The sequence below is a fragment of the Strigops habroptila genome, chromosome 17, assembly GCF_004027225.2.
Source record: "Strigops habroptila isolate Jane chromosome 17, bStrHab1.2.pri, whole genome shotgun sequence".
In the NCBI taxonomy this organism is placed as follows: domain Eukaryota; kingdom Metazoa; phylum Chordata; class Aves; order Psittaciformes; family Psittacidae; genus Strigops; species Strigops habroptila.
Genome location: NC_044293.2, coordinates 5,524,435 through 5,542,857, shown reverse-complemented (window position 1 = coordinate 5,542,857; position 18,423 = coordinate 5,524,435). Strand labels below are relative to the sequence as shown.

The 18,423-nt window shown below is 50.0% G+C and overlaps 1 long non-coding RNA gene across 1 annotated transcript; it reads left to right on the top strand.

The window, feature by feature from the left end:
* The first annotated feature begins 642 nt into the window (after positions 1-642).
* LOC115616393 lies at positions 643-13,111 on the top strand. Its single transcript, XR_003994287.1, has 4 exons — positions 643-836; positions 4,897-5,030; positions 5,423-5,511; positions 12,698-13,111. It is a non-coding gene; the product is annotated as an uncharacterized LOC115616393 (long non-coding RNA).
* Positions 13,112-18,423: the final 5,312 nt, after the last annotated feature.

Below are 18,423 nucleotides of genomic sequence, written 5' to 3'. Positions count from 1 at the left end.
TTGGGTGTAGTTTCCAATGTTTTGCATTTGGCTTGTCTCAGCCCTCTCCATGGTAACTGCAGTTTACTGGAAAGTGAGAAAATCCTGCGTTGGGGAGAACTGGAGGGACTTGGTGCAGCTCAGCTCAACCACAGTACAAGCAGAAAGGATTAAAACCCCAGTAAATAGGGTGTTTCCTCTGTGGGAACGTTCCCTTCTCTTTCCAGCTGCAAAAACAAAACAAAGGGGCCTTCTTTATCTGTAAAACTCCACTTTCTGGTGGGTTAAGGAGCACTCAGACCCATTGCCCACCATGGTAAAGGCTGAGCTTTGCTTCCTTCTTGTACCCACTTCCTTCTTGTACCCACACAGCCCATCTGTTACCTCTTCTTGGTCAAACTGCCCATCAGCCCCCCCTAAATGGCCATACTGCTCAACACATCAGTCTGTGCACCCCATGCCAGACATATCTATGGAGGGGGTTATTTGCAGGGTGGCATCTTGCACCCAAGTGTCACCAGGTGGGTCTGGGGTGGCAGAGCAGCATGGAGGGTGCTCAGGGCACACATCACATGTGATTTATGCTGTCAGAGTAACCAAGGCTTTAATTCATGATTAATTCACAGTGATTCCTCAGCTCAAGAAGCTCTGAGAGGGATCTGCATGGTTTGGAAGAGGAGCAAGCCCAGCCTTGCAGGATGTGCAGAGACATTCAACCTGCCTGCTTCTCCCATGGGAGACAGGAGCAGTACCCATGGGACAAACACCAGGAGATGTCCAACTGCCTGGAAAAGGAGCTGCTTTGGTGACCATCCCAGCCCTGAAATCAGGATGGAGCTGAGCTGGAGGAGTTAGAGGTGACACAGGGCACAAGGGTGGGGTGTTGTAGCTGGCAAAAGTGGGTTGCACATAACAGGAGGATGGGGAAGGGTGGCCTGGGGAGGGGACAAAACAGGTTGGATGGGGCTTAGAGCAACCTGCTCTAGTGGAAGGTGTCCCTGACCGTGGCTTTAAGGATGAGCTTTAAGGTCCCTTCCAGCCCAAACCAGTCTGGGATTCTATGACAAAGAGACACCAGAGCCGTAAGAGTCACTGGACATGGTTAGCAGGACACCCTGGGGACCCTCACCCCAACCTCGTTCAACCCCAGCGTGTCCCACCAACACCTCCAGAGTAGCCAGAGCATTCAGATGTAATTTAGACAGGAATAAAGGTTTCATCCACCTGGGTTTGAAACACTCTTTTCCCATATCCTGCTTTTGGCACGTCTCCCCAGCCAGGGCATTGCACCTCACTCCATAACAGGGGCACAGCTGCTGCACACGAGCTTGGGATGTTAATATTTTAGGTTTTATGGGCTTCTTTTTCCCCTTCCCCCCCCCCCCCCATTTTACCCTTTCTGCACCACAACTCCCTGGGGCCCCTATGGAACATCTGGCCAAGCCACTTCTGCTTCCATTTATTGGCACATAATGTGTTTGTGGATCAGCAGGGAAAAGTGACCCAACCATTTACTGCAGGTATATTGGGTGACCCTTTGGTTCTGCTTCCTTGAACATGGGGATTTTGAGGTGTTTGGGGCCTGATCCAGACCCAAGGAAGTCAAATGCAGATCTCCCCTTTAAGATCCAGGGCTGTTAGATCCTGATCCAAAAACACTAAGGGAAATTAGTCAAATAAATGCTCTGTGAACATTATTCCATATTATTCATTCTCTGGGAATATTTTAAGGTATTATTCACTCCTTGTGCATATTATTAAAGCAGCTCCCACTCAAAGAAAGACATTCAGTGGTAAAACCCAGTGATTCTCTCTGTCCTTTTATCTTTTCTGCTCTTTTTCCTCCCCATCCCTTCCTTCCAACCTTCATTTCCAGCAGTCTGCAAGCTCAGGAGAAGGCAGGAGCACCCCAGATCCTTGTGGATGAGCAGTTTACTGCAGGGATGGTCTTCTGGATCCGTGCTTCCACAGCACCTATCACTGCAAGGGCTCATGTGTCCTCCTCCCTACTGCTTGTCTTGCAGCAGCAAGCTCAACTCATTGCAACTGAAAGGTGACAACAGGCCAACACTCCCTTGTCAGCAGACTCCTCAAAGCTCTCTTAAGCCCTTCCAGTGGCCACGGATCCTATTCCAAGTCTGTTCCCCACGTTTGGCTAAAATTAGGCAGCTTTCAAAGCTAAAAATGATACCTTGCACAATCCAAAGCGTGGGCTTCTTGTGCTTGGAATCCCAACACAGGAGGCATTTTCCAAGGAGATATTTTGGGGAAAAAATCATGTAAATGTTGCAAATTTTGCAGCCAAAAGCAATTGAGCCCTTTCCCCAGGGAGGGGTTTCATTCACTTCTGGCATTGCCACACATACCAGTGGTCACCCCCATCAGACACGTGGCTCATCACGAAACAGGATTCTCTGCATGGGCCTTTGGGAACAACAGGGAATGCTTCAACCCTGGGCACATCAGTGCACAAACCCCCTCTTACATGCACGAGGCAGCACAACAAATCCCAATGGTTTTCCAGTGGACCAGCAGGACCCAGGGACTGACAGTTGATCCCATGTTGGTGGCTGGGAAGCTTCCCAGCACTTCCAAAACGCAGAAGAAAAGCAATTTCCCCTGTTCCTGGGTAGCACCTGGGGCCTGATCTTCCTTTTTACAGACTCAGCTGCTTTCCAGCTTCCCCTGCACGTTTGTAGCAGCTTTAACATCAAACTGTTAACACCCTGCCTGGCTCTCAGCCACCATCCCACCGGGAATGTGTCCCCAGCGATGGATGGAGCAGCATCCTTTGCTCAATCAGGATGGGAATGCTTTCTCCTCACATCCCCCATGTGGATGGGACTGTGGTGGGGAGTTGCTTCTCCTCCCAGGGGCTGTTTGAAGGCTGGTAAAGCCCTGCAGAAATGCACAGAGGGATTTCAGTCCACTTTGGGTGGCTTTTAACAGAGGGTGCGAAGAGCATCCCACAGCCCCAAACAAGGCTTGTGCCCACGAGATCATAGAAGCATAGAATCAGCTCGGTTGGAAAAGACCTTTGGGATCATCAAGAGATGCTGGAGGACAGCAGGAACTGCCTCTCTTCCTGGGATCATGCAGGAGGTTTCCTTTCCATCTGCACAGCCCAAGCCTCACCTCAGATCTCGCAGCTCTGGCTCTAAGGGGGGATTTTCAGCTCTAACAAGAGCAGCTTTTCCTGCTTATGACCAAATCCAAACAGTTATAGAGGAAAAAACCACAAGGAAAGAAAGAAATCCAAGCCAGGAAGGAAATCACCACGTGCTTTCATAGCTTGGTAGCACTTCATGAAGGGTTTCAGCCCTCTACTATCCTTTGCTTTTCAACCTGGAGAGGAACCAGTGGGACGATGCGGTGAAGAGACTTCACAGAGACCAACTTCTTCATGTGATATCCACCCTTTCTGATGGATATTTGTTTGGAAAAGTGAGCTCTAAATGATGATGGATGTTCACTTGCTGGCTTACAGGCCCCAGGAAGGACTTATTTATGGTGAAACAATTGGGAACTGAAAACTAAGAACCTTTTCTCAGCCAGAGGGACAACTGGCTGCTGCTTTCCACTCCAGCACTGACTTACTGTGGGACCTCATCTCATCTTCCTTGATTCATCTGTGATGCTCATGGAGATGCTGCCTTTTCCCATTCAACAGGCTCTGGAAAGCCAAGGATCAGCATTTTTCAAGGCAGTAGCCACAGCGATGTTTTCTTCCCTGTGTTCCTGCATTTCTAAATCCTTAGCTCTTCTAATTTCTTGGGAAAGCATCTGGTTTCCAGCTCTGGGTCTCTCCAATCTGTCATTTTACACAAATATACAAACATCCCTTTTTGTGGATGATGGATTAAGGCTGCACTTTGGCTTGGATCACACAGCCCAGACTGGAAAGAGGGGCTTTGAACTCCCGAAAACTTCACATTCCTGTAGTGGCAGCAGAGCAGCACACAGGAGAGACGGACATGCTGGGAAACACAGGCTCCTTTACACTGCTCCAGAGTCAGCCCGTATAATGGTTAATGCACCTAAAGAGCATCATTGCCCTCTGCTTCCTCTGTAGTAAGTTGGATTTCATGTGGATTTACAGGTCCTTGAGGGAGTCCTCAGGACCGTGAAGGGACACCTCACACTAGAGCAGGTTGCTCCAAGCCCCTGTGTCCAACCTGGCCTTGAACACTGCCAGGGATGGGGCAGCCACAGCTTCTCTGGGCACCCTGTGCCAGCGCCTCAGCACCCTCACAGGGAAGAGCTTCTGCCTCAGAGCTCATCTCAATCTCCCCTCTGGCAGGTTAAAGCCATTCCCCTTGTCCTGTCCCTTCATCCCTTGTCCAAAGCCCCTCTCCAGGTTTCCTGTAGCCCTTTAGGAGTTGGAAGACACGGGTGAGAACAGCCTGTGGTTTGTCTCCCCACATGAGCCCGAGGGCTGTTGTTCTCAGTCCCAGGACCTTTCACCTTGCACATGAGAAGGAAAACATCAGTTTGCACTGCCATGATTTTCTGCTGATTTCCTTGCTGAAGCTGTAAATCAACACTTGTCCCAGGCTTGAGTTACGTGCCTGTGCTGGAGATGGATGGAGCCAGCTGCCAGGAGGAATTACCAAGCAGCAAACTGGAGTCTGGAATCATTGTTTTAGGCCTCAGGGCGAGCTAAAATATCCAGGTGATTTATACAGGAGGAAACGGCTTTATGTCCTGCAGTAAAACCCTGCACAATCTCCTGGTTTTCATCTCCCATTCGGGAAGGACAGCACCAGTGTAATGAATTTAAGCTCTGAATTCACCATTATGATTGGTTTATGGGTGAAGTCCTGCCCCCAAAGCGAGGTTTTGCCTTGGTCTTCTGCAGAGCAACAGTTTACCCATCACACGCTGGTTTTCTTATCCCACCTTTCATGTGTATTTCAGGTCCTCCCCATGTGGAACACCCACAGAAAGCCTCAGTGCAGGGATGAGCAGGGATGAGCAAGACCACATGGAGAAGAAGTTGTTTGGCTGTTGAGCAAAGCAATGAGGAAGAGGATGTCCCATGTCACATCCAGGTAAATAGTGAGCTAATACATAAAGTGCCAGCAGATGGTGCTCAGTAATTTGCAGCATCCTCACCAGGATGAAGTGGTCCATCCCCAGCAAAAGCTGGTCAGGAGGAGGATTAGAAAGCATTTGTTGCTCCAAAAGTGCCACTGCAGATAGAGCAAACTGAGGCACAGCTTAGTGCATCTCACTGACTTCATCTCAAACACATCACTCAGGAATAAGCACCTCAGACCCTGATCCTGCTGCTTGTTGGCATCTGAGGTTTTGTTTGTGCAGAAAACATCCAGGGAGGGAAAGGGACAGGAAAAAAGACATTGTAGTTCAGTGTACAAGGAGTATCTCAGTGCCCTGGGAAGGTAAAGCTCCTAACCATAGCATTTGCTTTCTCTTCTCTTAGATGTTCCACTTCCATCACTAAGTCACTGCAAGTGGTTGCTTTGGTTTTACTCATGTGGAAATGGAAAAGTATGGAATCCAATGGTTCAGGTAAGCAAGGAGTGTTTTCCTTTCTTCTCTTCCCATGGCTTACATGCTGGTGCTTTCCTGGGCATCCCTTTGCCTGGGACACCTTCACCCCTGTCCCCATTCCCTCCTTGCCTGCCTCCTGCATTGCCCCATGGTCACGCAGGTGCTGACACTGACACTGAATTTCTCCACTGCTCCAGCCTCAAGTAAGCCTGTCACAACACTCAGATGTTGCAGGAAGGGACCAGCAATAACAAATCTTCCTCCTTCAGACCCAGATTCCAAGCACAGGGATCAGGCACCGGCCGTGTGGGCACCAAGCCCTTAAAGGATGCTCCAGCCTGTGAAACACCCCAGGATAAAGAAGTTGTGCAAACAACTTAGAGCAGGAATGCACGTTTTTGGACAGGGCTGGTGCCCAACCTGCCAGGAAAAACAGCCTGATCCTGAGGGAGCGATGTCATTAGCTCATTTCCCATTGGCACAGAGAGCAGTGCAGTGTTTGCAGGGCAGCGTGGAGAGCCCCAGGGACATCCATCCCCCCAGGATGGACCAGCATCCCCATCCTGCGGCATGGCGCAGGCAGCAGGTGCAGGGATGGAGGCAGGAAGCTGTTTATGGAGCTTAGGAAAAGCTGAGGTTTCTGGCAGGTTCCTGAGATGTTCGCTTTGGCCCGGAGCTCTCTGCTGTATAAACTGTGGAATTAAGAGTCAAACATGAAACCAGAGCAATAGGCCAAAGGCAGAGCTGGCAGCTGGCTGGGGCTTGGATTTTCCTCCATGCAAGCATGTCCAAGCCAGGCTTTTGGAAGGGAGAAAGGTGAGGAAGAGGGAAACAGAAGAAAGGGGAGCCCCAAATGGGGATGGAAATAACCCCTAAAGGAAGAGGGATGGAGCAGCAAGACAGTGGAGAAGTTGATCCAGAGACTGCACAGGCAGAAGCAGCTGCCAAGCAATGCAGACCAGGGGACGGAGGAAGCCAGCACATCCCTGAGGAGCATCCCCAGGTTGGTGCCACCAGCCCTGACACTGGGTGACACCGAGGGGCCTCAGCTCTGCTGCCACACGAGCAGGAGGGTGTTTCTCCACCAGTGTCTGATTCTTACTGGTTTTGCTGGAGTTGTGATTGTGCTTTTCAAGATCGGGCCCATGCCCTGGGTTGACCTCCAGCCATGTGGTTTGGATTAGCTGACTCATTGTTTATGGTGGGGCTGAGACACAGAAAACATCATCTGTGTTGGGCATGGAGGGAGATTTTGTCTGCAGAGCATCAGTGTGCTGTGAGATAGGCAGGGAAGCAGGGCTTTCTTGGGAGCCTTGGAGAAGCCTGTGATTTTCCGTAGAGGATTTCTGACGTGCTGCAGGTAGCCCCCAGGACCAAGGGGATAAAGTGATTTCCAGCATCAGAAACCTTATCTCCATCCTCCCAGCTTTACTTTTCTCTAACCAGTCATCCAGACATGCTGGGGATAGGAGTCAGATGTGGTCTGAATAGATGTGAGGAATTCAAGCGGGGAAAATCATACCATGTGCATGAAGCAGGAATTTGGGAACAGAGCTGCTCGGTCCTGACATTGCCTCCTTCTTCCTGTGGTTGAGTACAGACCCCTTCCTTTAATCAGATGCCCCCAGAGCTCAGCAATGGGATCTCAGCAACCTCAGCAAGGCAGACTTTTGCCTCTCAGAGGCCAAGCGGAGCATCAAGCTGTACTCCTTGGTGGTGGCATCATCCCTGCACATGGCCTGATCCCCATAGTTGTGTCCACAGTGCCAGGTCCTCTCCTGGTGTGATCCCTCCTTGCAGCCAGGGAGGGCTTTGCTGGACAAACCCACTCGTCATCTGCAACAAGCACATTGGGTCAGGTCCATGTCCTGATGTCTACAGAGTCTGGGGGCATTTAGATTGCGGATTCCTTCCAGCCCCAACCCCATCCTTCTTGAAACTTCCATTGACTTCACCATGCTTGTGGCTTCCATAAGTAGAGGAGCAAGAGCAAGGTCCTTACATGGGGTACAGCAGTGAGAGGGGTGGTTTAGGAGTTATTTAGAAGCCTTGTGCCAGCAGGTTTTGAGGTAATCAGTGACAGTGGCTGCATTTGTTGGATCTTTTGGTGTTTTGCAAGTGAGGGGGTGGAAACTCATGGGAGTAAAGGGGGAGAATCCCCTCTTTCGACCTGCTGCTCACGCTGCGGGGGATGCAGCCCAGGACATGCTTGGTTTCTAGGCTGCAAGTGCAGCCCAGCAATGATCTTAACCTCTCTGCCACCACTCCAAGCTGTTCTCTGCTGTATGCCGTGCCCTTAGCAGACAATACCCCATTGATTTCCCCAGGAGCTCGTGCCAAGGGAGAGGGTCGTGCTGACACTCCACAGCATGGCCAGGCCCTGATCTGCCCTTGGAAATGCCTCTCACAATGCCCAGCCTGTGTACGTCGGCGCATCGTAGCACCAATACAATGTCACTGCAGCCTGGTGATCAGGGGCACAAAAAGGGTCTTATGGCAGCGGGGCACAGACATGCCTTTCTCAGGGATGTCACTGGTTTGGGCCCTTTTCTCATTGCAAACAAAATGCCCTTTAACAATAAGGCAAAAGAGCTGAACTGGCTGTGCTGTGGGGCTGAATAGCGCCGCTCCCCCCCGTGCGTGGCCTTTCTGTAGGGTGCCTGATAACCCCGGCTCACGCTGGCCCAGATCCCTAGGGAAAAGGGAATTAGCACTTCATATTTCTACCCTGCAAGTCAGGAGCAAGAGCCCAGCCGGCCAGGATCCAGGCTGCTGCTGTTCCATGCCGGAATTCCTCCTGCTCTCTGCCAGCAGCTCCGGTTGGGTTTCATCTAAGCCCGTTTTCAAGAGCCACCAGCATCAGCGTCACCCCCAAATGTCCCTCCTTGTGGAAGCAGGAGGTGAAAGCCTGGGGTAGGGCTTTGTAAAAGGTCAAATCCTGAGGAGAGCTCAACTAACAACGTAAAGCCATGGAACACAGGGAAGGGCTGGCTCCTGTTGGGCTCTCCAGCATCCAGCACCATCCTCGGGGTGGTGCAGACCTTATTGTGCTCAGTGCTGGGTTGTTGTTGATGGTGCTTTTTGGGTTTGATCTTTAATCCCCTGTTATTTCTCTAGAAGCCTCTTTCCAAACCAGGGCCTATAAAATCCCATCCCCTCTCCCTGCTCCTTCATCCCCAAGTAAATATTTGCTTGCTCTCATAAACACAAGGCATTAAGTGCTCCAGAATGAAACCAATGCTCAGGGGAGGCACCACCCCAGGGGCAACCCATGTTCCTCTCCATGCAGAGATGCTTAAAGCACAACCCAAAACCACCCCTTCAATTTCCAACTCCTGTTTATTGGGACCCACCAATTGCTCAACCCAACTTGTTTCCCTCCTTTACAGGGAGCTGGGAGGAGGCAAAGCTCTGCCAAGCAGGTCCTAAGCTGGGATTTTTCGCAGGAAAACCAAAGGAATGAGCTGGCTGGAGCTCAGGGGGTTGCAACTCTTCCCAGAATGTCCCAGAGCCTGGAAGACTCTTGTCCCAGTTGTTAATTCCCCTGAGCCTGTGCAGGATGCTGGATATAAGGATGCTTAGTGCTGCCTGAATCGTGTCCCAGTGAGGTGCTGCCTTTGGGTTTAGATAAGGGATGGGGGAAAAAGATAGACTTCTAATCTCTACAGTTTGAAACCCCAGTGAAGACCTTTGATTCCCCTTTTTCCATGAGCTTTCCTGCTGTTCTTGCCCAGGCTTGCACCATCCAATGCCCTGTCCCAGCTTTAATCCCAGAATCCCTGCAGTCTGGACCAAATTTGCCTGAAATTGATGGAAAATGCACCTTATTTTTCCCCTCCCCAGACAAAATGTGGCCATTTGGGAGTATCTGAGCAGCCACAGCTTGAGGCCAATGCTCTGGTTTATACAGATTGCTCAAGGGGCCACAAAGGAGGTAAATCAGTTGCCCATAAGGATCATTTGGAGCATCCCAGTGAGAAATCCCATCCAATTCGCAGATCTTGGCGTTCGACCCAGGTTGTGCAATGAGCAGGAGGGCTGGGATTGTGCCGAGGAGCACAGTGTCCCCAGGCAAGGGGACATCCAGAAAAGGCTGGAGGAAGCCAGCAGTGCCGGGAAAGGACACTGGGAAAGCTTTTGATGAGAGCAGATATGACACTGGCTTGGATGCAGGAGTGCTTTGAAGAAGTAAGGGGATGAGGACATGGTTTGGGGACAGAAAGTGGCTTTCTGGGGATGGTTGGGGGGGTTAATGCCTCTGGCTCCAGCCTGTGGGGCGCAGGGGGGCCTTGCAGAGCTGGGCACTGTCTAGAGACAGGCTGGGGAAGGGGCTTAGTGGCACGGCTTAAATGGAGCAGGATCAGAGCTGGGCTCCCATCCAAGGTTCAGGGCAAGGCACAACCCTCCTGGGTCTGCAGCTTCGCAGCCTCCAGAGATCACATTCCCATGATGGATTCCCAGCAGCAGAACAGCAAGCTTCCCAAAAGGGCCCGAATCCCATCTGCTGAGCAGCCCCCTTCTCAGGCTACTTGTGATCTTTGGATTTCTGGAGAAAGCAGCGAATAAGAAGGAATTTCTCCCTCCTTTGAGGCTCCTGTTTCCCTCCTCCCTGGGGAACATCCCTTCCCCCTGCAGCAGTGCAAGTCTGAGGCCAATCCATCAAGCTGCCCATGGCTCTTCCCACCATCCTTGTGCCCCCAAAAGCTTCCTGCTGGGAAACCATCCTCTTGCCATCAGCTGCAGTCAGAGCGCTGCTTGCTTCCTCCACTGGCATTTATAGGATGTGTTGGGATGTGATTTGAACAATTTAGGGTAAGGCATAGGTTTGGAGTCTCTAAGCAGTTGCTGAAAGCCCAGGAGCATCCCAGTTTGTGGTTGTATGTCTAGAAGGTCTCCATCAGTATTTCTTTCCCTCCTACTTCAATCCCACACCCTCACTTTCACCTTTATAGGGGAATAAGGGCATCCATGAGGCTGAGAGAGCTGGATGGGGCTTGGAGCAACCTGCTCTAGTGGAAGGTGTCCCTCCCCATGGCAGGGGGTTGGAACTGGATGAGATTTAAGGTCCCTTCCAACCCAAACCATTCTGAGCCCTTGAGCATCATCTCCTCTCTCATTTGCCTTCCCAACCCTGAGTCTGGAGGGGTCTTGTCACCAACAGGGGTGACACCAACTGGGAATGCTGCACCTCTCCCTCCTTCACAGCAACATCCATATATCATCCTCCTGCCCCATTCCCATTCCTCTCAGCACTCCCTGTTTTAGTCACACCCCGATCCATGGGTTGGGTTTGGTGTCCCTGAAACAAGGTGATGCCAAGCTTGGGGACAGATGTCACCTTGCCCTGAGTCCTCCCAAACCCACCCACAGTCATTTCCCTGCTGGATCAGCTTTAAACAATCCCAATGTGAGTAAACATGGAAGCAGGGATTGCAAAGCCTGTACAAACACTCCCGGCTAACTGGGTTAGACTCAGCAGATGTTAATGTTTAACAGGCAGGGATGTGCCAAGAGGGTAAGGGAAAAGGTTTTCCTCCATGGTGGGTGAGGAAGGAAGGGGGATGTGGCTGCTGGAGCTGCTGGAACTGGCCCTTTTTGAGTGGTGGTGGGATGCAGGAGGCAATGGTGCAGCCTGGAGCATCCCCAAACCCCCTCACCCATCCTGGTACCTCTTGTTTGGCTCCAGTTTAGCCCAGCATGCAACTCAAGTCATGGAATCATAGAACAGTTTGGCTTGGAAGGGATCTTCAAGGTCATCTAGTCCAACTTGCAACGAGCAGGGACATCTTCAACTAGATCAGGTTGCCCAAATCATCCATGCTGGGATGGATGTCACCATTGCAGGGCACACTCCGGAGGTTCAGGAGAGTTTGTGAGTTGGGAATACTTAGTCTCCATAAGGAGCCAAGCTGCAGCATGTGCAGGAAAGCAGCCACCATACTGAACTAATGTTATCTTAGCAAATGGATTTGTTATGGTTGTGGGCTTCCTTGAGGAGCAGTTCTTAATCTAGGAAAGCCACAGTCCCAACGCAGAGGGAAGCTTTTCATTATCGGCTCCAGGAGTTTGGAGATGGGAGATTAGGGGCAAAACCACACAAATCCTCTTCTCCAGGAAAGCAAAACACGGGATCTCTTTTCAGTGAGATGTGAAAAGGCCTTGGGAACACTGGCTGCATCCAGATGTGAACTCGGGTAGCCCAAACCATGATGGGGGTGACCAGATGTAGGCAATGAGCTGCTGCCTCTGGTGCTTTAGTACGTAAAACCTGACAGCAAGTGGAGAAAGGAGGAGCCCCACACCCCTGGCAATGCTGTTTCCTCATTTTGCCACTTGCTTTGCATCATTTTCCACAGTATTTTAGCCAAACCCTAAATATTTCTACTCAGAGGAGCACAATATTGGCTCTTTGTATATATAACGTAGGCTTGAACTTGGATTTGAGTGAGAACTCCAGATTGCTTCTAGCTTCAGAGGTTGTTTGGCACAAAACCCTACAGCCACAAGACTAGAAGATAGATAGATAGATAGATAGATATGTAGACAGATATGTAAATAGATATGTAGATAGATATGTAGATAGATAGGGTATGTAGGTAGGTAGATAGGTAGGTGGATAGATGAATAGATAGATAGATAGATAGAGGCAAATCGATTTAAGGGATAAAAATGCCATTGGGAGAGGACTAAAAGGTGCAAAAGGCATGATGGAGAGGTGGAAATAGCAGCATGTGGGAAGCAGAACCAGAATATCCCATCCCTAGGGAGTTTCACCTTAATATGAGCAAACACAGTCTCATATTAAGATGAAATATCTCACTGCTGCTCCATAAAGGATTGATCCCCAAATATTTGGACTCTCTACCCACAATAAGGAGGATTTAGAGCCTTTTCCTACATGTCCATGTTTCATTCCCACCCAGCATCCCTCTGTCCCAAAGTGAGGTTTGGTTCATTCAGTGCCACAGGGGGAATGTTGTCGGGGGGTATCTTTATCATCTCCTTCCCTCTCCACTTCTACCAGTTATTCAGTACGTGGGTTTATTGCTTTCCATGTTCACTTTGTGTCTCGTTATTCCATCCCCGAGGCTGCTGAAACAGAAAATATAGGACAAATCATGATTCTTTCGTGTTCTCTGGAACAAGCCAAGGAAGAGTCTCCAGGGAGAGGGTGGGATTCGCCTCTGTTTGCTTTTTTTCACAGGCAATATTAAAAGGGAAAATGGGAAAAGGCAGCTGGAAGTTAACCCTTGCTGGGGCTGCATCTCCACACCACAGAGGAGGAGGAGGAAGAGGATGAACCAGGATGAATCAGAAACAGGATTCCTGGTGCTTTGTGGCTCTGCAGCAGCAGGAAGAATGTGAAACTGAGATGGAAGAGAGGAAGAAGAGGCGCAGTGTGGTACCCAAAGCAGAGCGAGGGGCAGGGATGTGCCTTTATGGTGGATTTGTTATTCTTTACTGAAAGGAAACAAGCCCATTGACTCCTCCACACATGCACATGAGGTGCTGAGTGCTTTTCTGTGTCAGGTCCAAATGGGAAACGTTGGCAGCGACTGGAAAACCACCTTCTGCTGGATTCCTATAGATCCCTGGGGCCTGTCTAATTGCATCTGCATTGGGGATGGGAGGGAAGGGAAAGGGAAAGGAAGAGGGAAAAGGGAAAATGGAAAGGGAAAAGGGGAAATGAAAAAGGGAAAAGGGAAAATGGAAAGGGGAAAGGGGATGAAAAGGGGGAAAGGAAAAGGGGAAAGGGAAAGGAAAAGGGGAAGGAAAAGGGAAAAAGGAAAGGGAAAAGGGGAAATGAAAAGGGGAAAAGGGAAAATGGAAAGGGGAAAGGGGATGAAAAGGGGGAAAGGAAAAGGGGAAAGGGAAAGGAAAAGGGGAAAGGGGAAAGGAAAAGGGGAAAAGGAAAAGGGGAAAGGAAAAGGAAAAGGGGAAAGGGAAAAAGGAAAGGGAAAAGGGAAAAAGGAAGGGGAAAAGGGGAAAGGGGAAAGAAAAGGGCAAAGGGAAAAAGGAAAAGGGAAAGGAAAGGATCATTTGTACTGGAGATGGACTTTGTTTTAAATAAAGAGCAGCTTAAATGCTTTAAACATGTGTTTCACATGTTCTTCAAGACATCAGGTCCTTGCTCTTGAGGGGACAGTCCGAAGGGCTGGAAGGCAGATCCATGTTGTCTCTTTTTGCTTCTCTCTCTCTTCCTCAAAAGCAGGGAAAAAATAGGCTTAAAAGGGATTGAGCCAAAGATTCCTTCTCATTTCAAACAACAAAACCAGCCCACTGCAAACAGCATAAAAGTGATTTCCTTTCCTCCCCATCTCCTTTGGCAGCCGTGGTACCTGCCCCTCTGCAGGCACCAGCTCATGGAGGGGCTCTGGCTGCTCCGCGCTGCTCCGAGGATGCAGAGTAGCCAAAAATCCCTGGATTCAGGTGGGATAACAGCTGCTTTGCATTAGCATCTCCCTCTTGGGCTTCCCTTGTTTTTCTTCTTTCTCCTTGTTTCCTTTGCTCTCTGCTCACTCCTTTGGGATTGAAAAACCCAGCCCAGGTTTTCCCTGTCTTTCAGTGTCCGTGTTTGTTTTCCTGCCTAATATATCCTCACTTCCAAAGTGAGTGCTGAAGCCAGGGGGTTAATGGGCAGCTTGGGAATACCATGATCAAGGCCATACCTTGCTGCGTTGATCCTGCATGACCCCAAGTAAGACCCATAAACCCCAGATCTCACCTCACCCTAAATCCTGGAGGAATCTGAAGATGGATGAAGACGTGGCCTTTAGTCTCCCTAATTTCACTTAATTCTAGTATGGGATATTGGGCTTTTTTCCCAAATTCCCTGGGATTTCGTTAAGATGCTCACATGGACCAGGCTTAAGTAGACTCAGCCTACTCGTTCCTCATCATCTCGCTGCATCTTCCCCTCCATCCCATGTCCTTCCCCTGCCTGTTTTTCTATAGCATATGGGGCTGCTTCTGGACAACACATGTCACAGAGAGCCTGAATTCTCTCTGTCATGAGGATGTGGTCCCTGTAGTGACCATAATTTGGGATGATAGAGAGTTGCAGAGGCCAAAGTTGTTTATTAGCAAGCAAAAAGAGCTCATTCTATGCCATGGGATGGGATATATTTAGGATAGTTTCTCAGCTCTGTACACCCCAAAGGCTCTTGATTCAGCAACTCCCAGCATGTGTGGGAAGTTCTTTGCTTACAGGCGGCATGAGCAGGGAGGTGTTGAAGTGAATGAAGAACATACTTAAGGGCTGAGGAAGATGTGCAGTATTTAAGCATCAATAGCAGTTATGCACTGAAATGGGGCCCTGAGGGCTCTGGTGGCTCAGGGACAGAGCATCACTCAGCCAGCTCCAGCCATTCATGATGCTTTGGCCACCTGAAAGCATCTCAGCAGCTTTGCTGAATCCCTTTGGTCTCTATCTTTTAATTGAGAGCAAAAAAGCAGCTGTTAGTACAAATCACTCCCCTTACACTCGGCTCACGTACAGCCTTGTTCCTTCCATGCCCCCACAACAGCTTTTCCTTGAGGGCTTAATATTTCCAGCGCTGTCAATCCAACACCTCTCACCAGGGTTGAATTCAGTTACAAGGGGATGGGGGGGAACTTGAAATAACAAATAATCAAGCCACATTAAATAACCCTTTGGGAGCCCATCCACCTCCCAGGCTTGCTTGGCTGAAGTTGAGATGAATTAGGCTAAATCCAAGCACAACATCTTCCCCAGGAGGCACTGGAAAGCTGTTTCCAAGGGCTTTACCTAGTTAAGGGTTATAATCTTTACCAGCTGCCTGATGTACTCAGCTCTGAGGTGCTGACTTGGTCCTCGGTCCACAAACACCATGTCCCTCCTTCTGCCATCGCTTCATTGAGGATTATACATCTATAGGAGTGAAAGGATGGGATGGAGACCTCCAAAATGATACAACCCTGCTCCTGCCACCAATAAGGAGGTGGGAGTTTGTGTGCCATAAATCCATGCTCTTTGCTTGCCAGGTTGGAGTCGGCTGCACAGATTTGGCACTGATGTGATGTGTAATTAGACAAAACTCCTGAAGCAACCTCAGCACCAACCCCCAGAGCAGCAGCAACTGTGGGAACGTGTCACTTTGCTGGCTGAGGAGGGTGATGAGGGGAAGTTTAGCCTGGTGCAGGTCACCAGCGAGGGCCGGCAGCACCAGAGGGTTGGCAGCCGCTCCTGCAGTGATGCTGGAGCTTGTCTCCATCACTCCACTGCAGCAAAGCTGCCCCAGCTGAGTCCTGACCTGGGGTTACCATCACTGACACATCCTCAGCGCTGCCCCAGTGGGAAAAAGGCTTTTTTCTGCTTGGAAAGCAGGATTTATCCTGCCGGATTTGGGCAGGACCCAGCACAGCCTCTGCTCTGCAGTTATCGTGATGGAGAGGTGACGGGATCTGTCATCCCTGCTCCACATCAGCATTTCATTTGGCATCCCCAGCCCCAGGTGAACATCCCCATTTTCCCTCTGTTGCCCTTCCCAGTTTATTCCCCTCCATCCCAGAGGATGCACATTCTGCAGGACATGTGTTAGCAATTAGGTCTGTTTGTTCAACCTACGTCTGGTTTTGCTTTTGCCTCCTGGCAAAACCCACTAATAATAATAATAATAGTAAAAATAATAGCAACAATAAGAGCAATGATAACAACAAGGCAAAATCCCAACCTTGGGAGCAGCTCCACAGCCACGTGGAAGCCTTGACCTGAAAGACAAGACCCAAGAGATGGTTTCTCCCCCTGATGTTACACAGTCGATGGTTCAAATAACCCCCTTTTTCTCAAGCTTCTTGGGTTTCGGCTTAGGACAAAGGCAAAGAAACAGCTTTGCCATCAGTCCCCAGGATCAGGATGGAGTTTTCATTTCCTAAAGGCATTTGGGATGCACTGCACAAAGTCAGCTTCAAGCCTCAGCCTCAGCCAGGGATGGGTTTGGAGCGAAGCACTCAGTGGTTTGGCTGGAGCACCACAGGACACTCCTGTATTAAATCACTGGGAGAGTTTAGCACTTGCTCTGTGTGTTACCACAAGAGCTTGAGAGGCTGGAGATCTCTATGTCCCATCAGGAACACCAGCCATGCGTCATTCCACTGTGCCACAGGGGGTAGATTCACTTTTCATGCCATTTATACTGCTGAAAATGGAAGAAAAGGTGGTTTGGGGCAGAGCAGAGGTTGGTCTTATCCAGCATCTTTCTCCAAAGGTGACCAAAAGGAAATGCCTGGGAAGTGCACAAGGAAGGTGGATGGGAGGTGAAAATAACCCAGGGATCTGAACAGACTTGTTCTAGCAGAGGGCTTGGGTGGGTCTGTTCCTTTTGGAAGGGTTTTTTGGGGTAGGTTTTGATTTGATAGGGATTTTGGGGTAGTTTTTATTCCTTTCACACGAAACTCCACGTGTCAAAGCCAAAGAACGGGAAAACTTAATGCTTCCAGGGTGTATTTCACTCCCTGGTGTAAGTAAATCCCATTGAGAGGAGCTTGATCGGGACTCCTGGACATGACTGCTTGGCCTAAGGGGATGAGTCTCATTCCCACCTTCAATTCCCTGGGTTTAACCCTGTTTTAACCACAGCAAAGCTGAGGTTTGGAAGCTGCAGGTTTCCTTCCCGTTCAGTGGAGCTGGAGGGGAAAATGTAAGGATTAGCCTTATATTAGCTATCAGAGAAGACAAGTTAACAGCCAAGGGAAACGAAATACATACTCTTCCAGTGTCAGAGCACTAGGAACCATCACTGGCAGCATCTCCTGGCGCAGGGAAAAGCCACCCCTTCCCCTTGGATGCTGTCTGTGATGCTCTCCATCATTTCTCTTACACTGGGAGGCTATTCCTGCAGCTTCACGCTTGGTGTGGATGCAGGACATCGCCTGTGTCACCTCCCTGGTGCCAGCTGTGGGGGTATTTGGCTCAGTCCAATTAAGTCCTTTTGCTTCCCTATAGCAAAGCACCCTGAGCAAACAGAGCAGGATTTGGGTGTTTCTGGCATCCATGCTCCATTTCTTCCTTCCTTACCAGGTAAATACTTGGGGCTCTTGTGGTTTCTTGTCTCTCTGGGTGATTTTTAAGGGCATCTTGTGCTGGAGGAGCAAGACATTGGTTTTAATTTGGTTTCTCCTCCTCATCCAGGGGATTGCTGCAGCATGGGGTGGAAATCCCCATCTCTGCCTCTGTTTGCAACTGGAGCCTTTGGATGTATTTGGGCTGAAACTGAGCTTTCCTGTGGGAAAAGGCACAGGATACCAGTCCTTTATTTCCCTGGAGGAACTGGTGGCGTGTCCCGCGAAAAGGAAGGGGTTTATTTCACTGTTGGCATGGGTATAAGAGGAAAAGAGGGCTCCGACCCAGGGTGGTTGTGCTGGGAATGAGCAGGGATGTGTTCCGGGCACCAGCAGCTGTGCCAGGTCAGCTCACGGCTGAACCTAACCCTGCTTTTCCTGGACCATCCCAAGGTGATGTGGGAATGGGCTGTGACTAAGGCTTTGTCAGCACATGGAGCGGATGACTCCGGAACAGCACGTGTGTCCCAGACAATGGTATGCATGGACACGGGTTGTTCCAGGATGTGAGAGTGCTGTTCCAGTGTACGTTAACCCATTTAACTCTATAGTGCTGTTACCCTGACAAAGAGCAGCCTGATTCCGGGCTCAAACCAACCACCCTCATGCATTTAACATCTCAGTGCAGGGACTAACCCACCACCGGGCTCCTTCAGGCTCCTTTGTTGCTGCCCATAACACATCCTGTAGCAGAAGCAGGTCAGAACAACCACGTTGGGCTTTCAAAGGGTCTTTTCTTTCCTTCAGCTCATGAGTTGAGGCTTCAAAGAGGCTGGGATGGTGATAGGAGATGCTCCACAGCCCCCAGGTAAAGGACACGGGCACCACTGTGTGCCCTGGGGAGCCGGG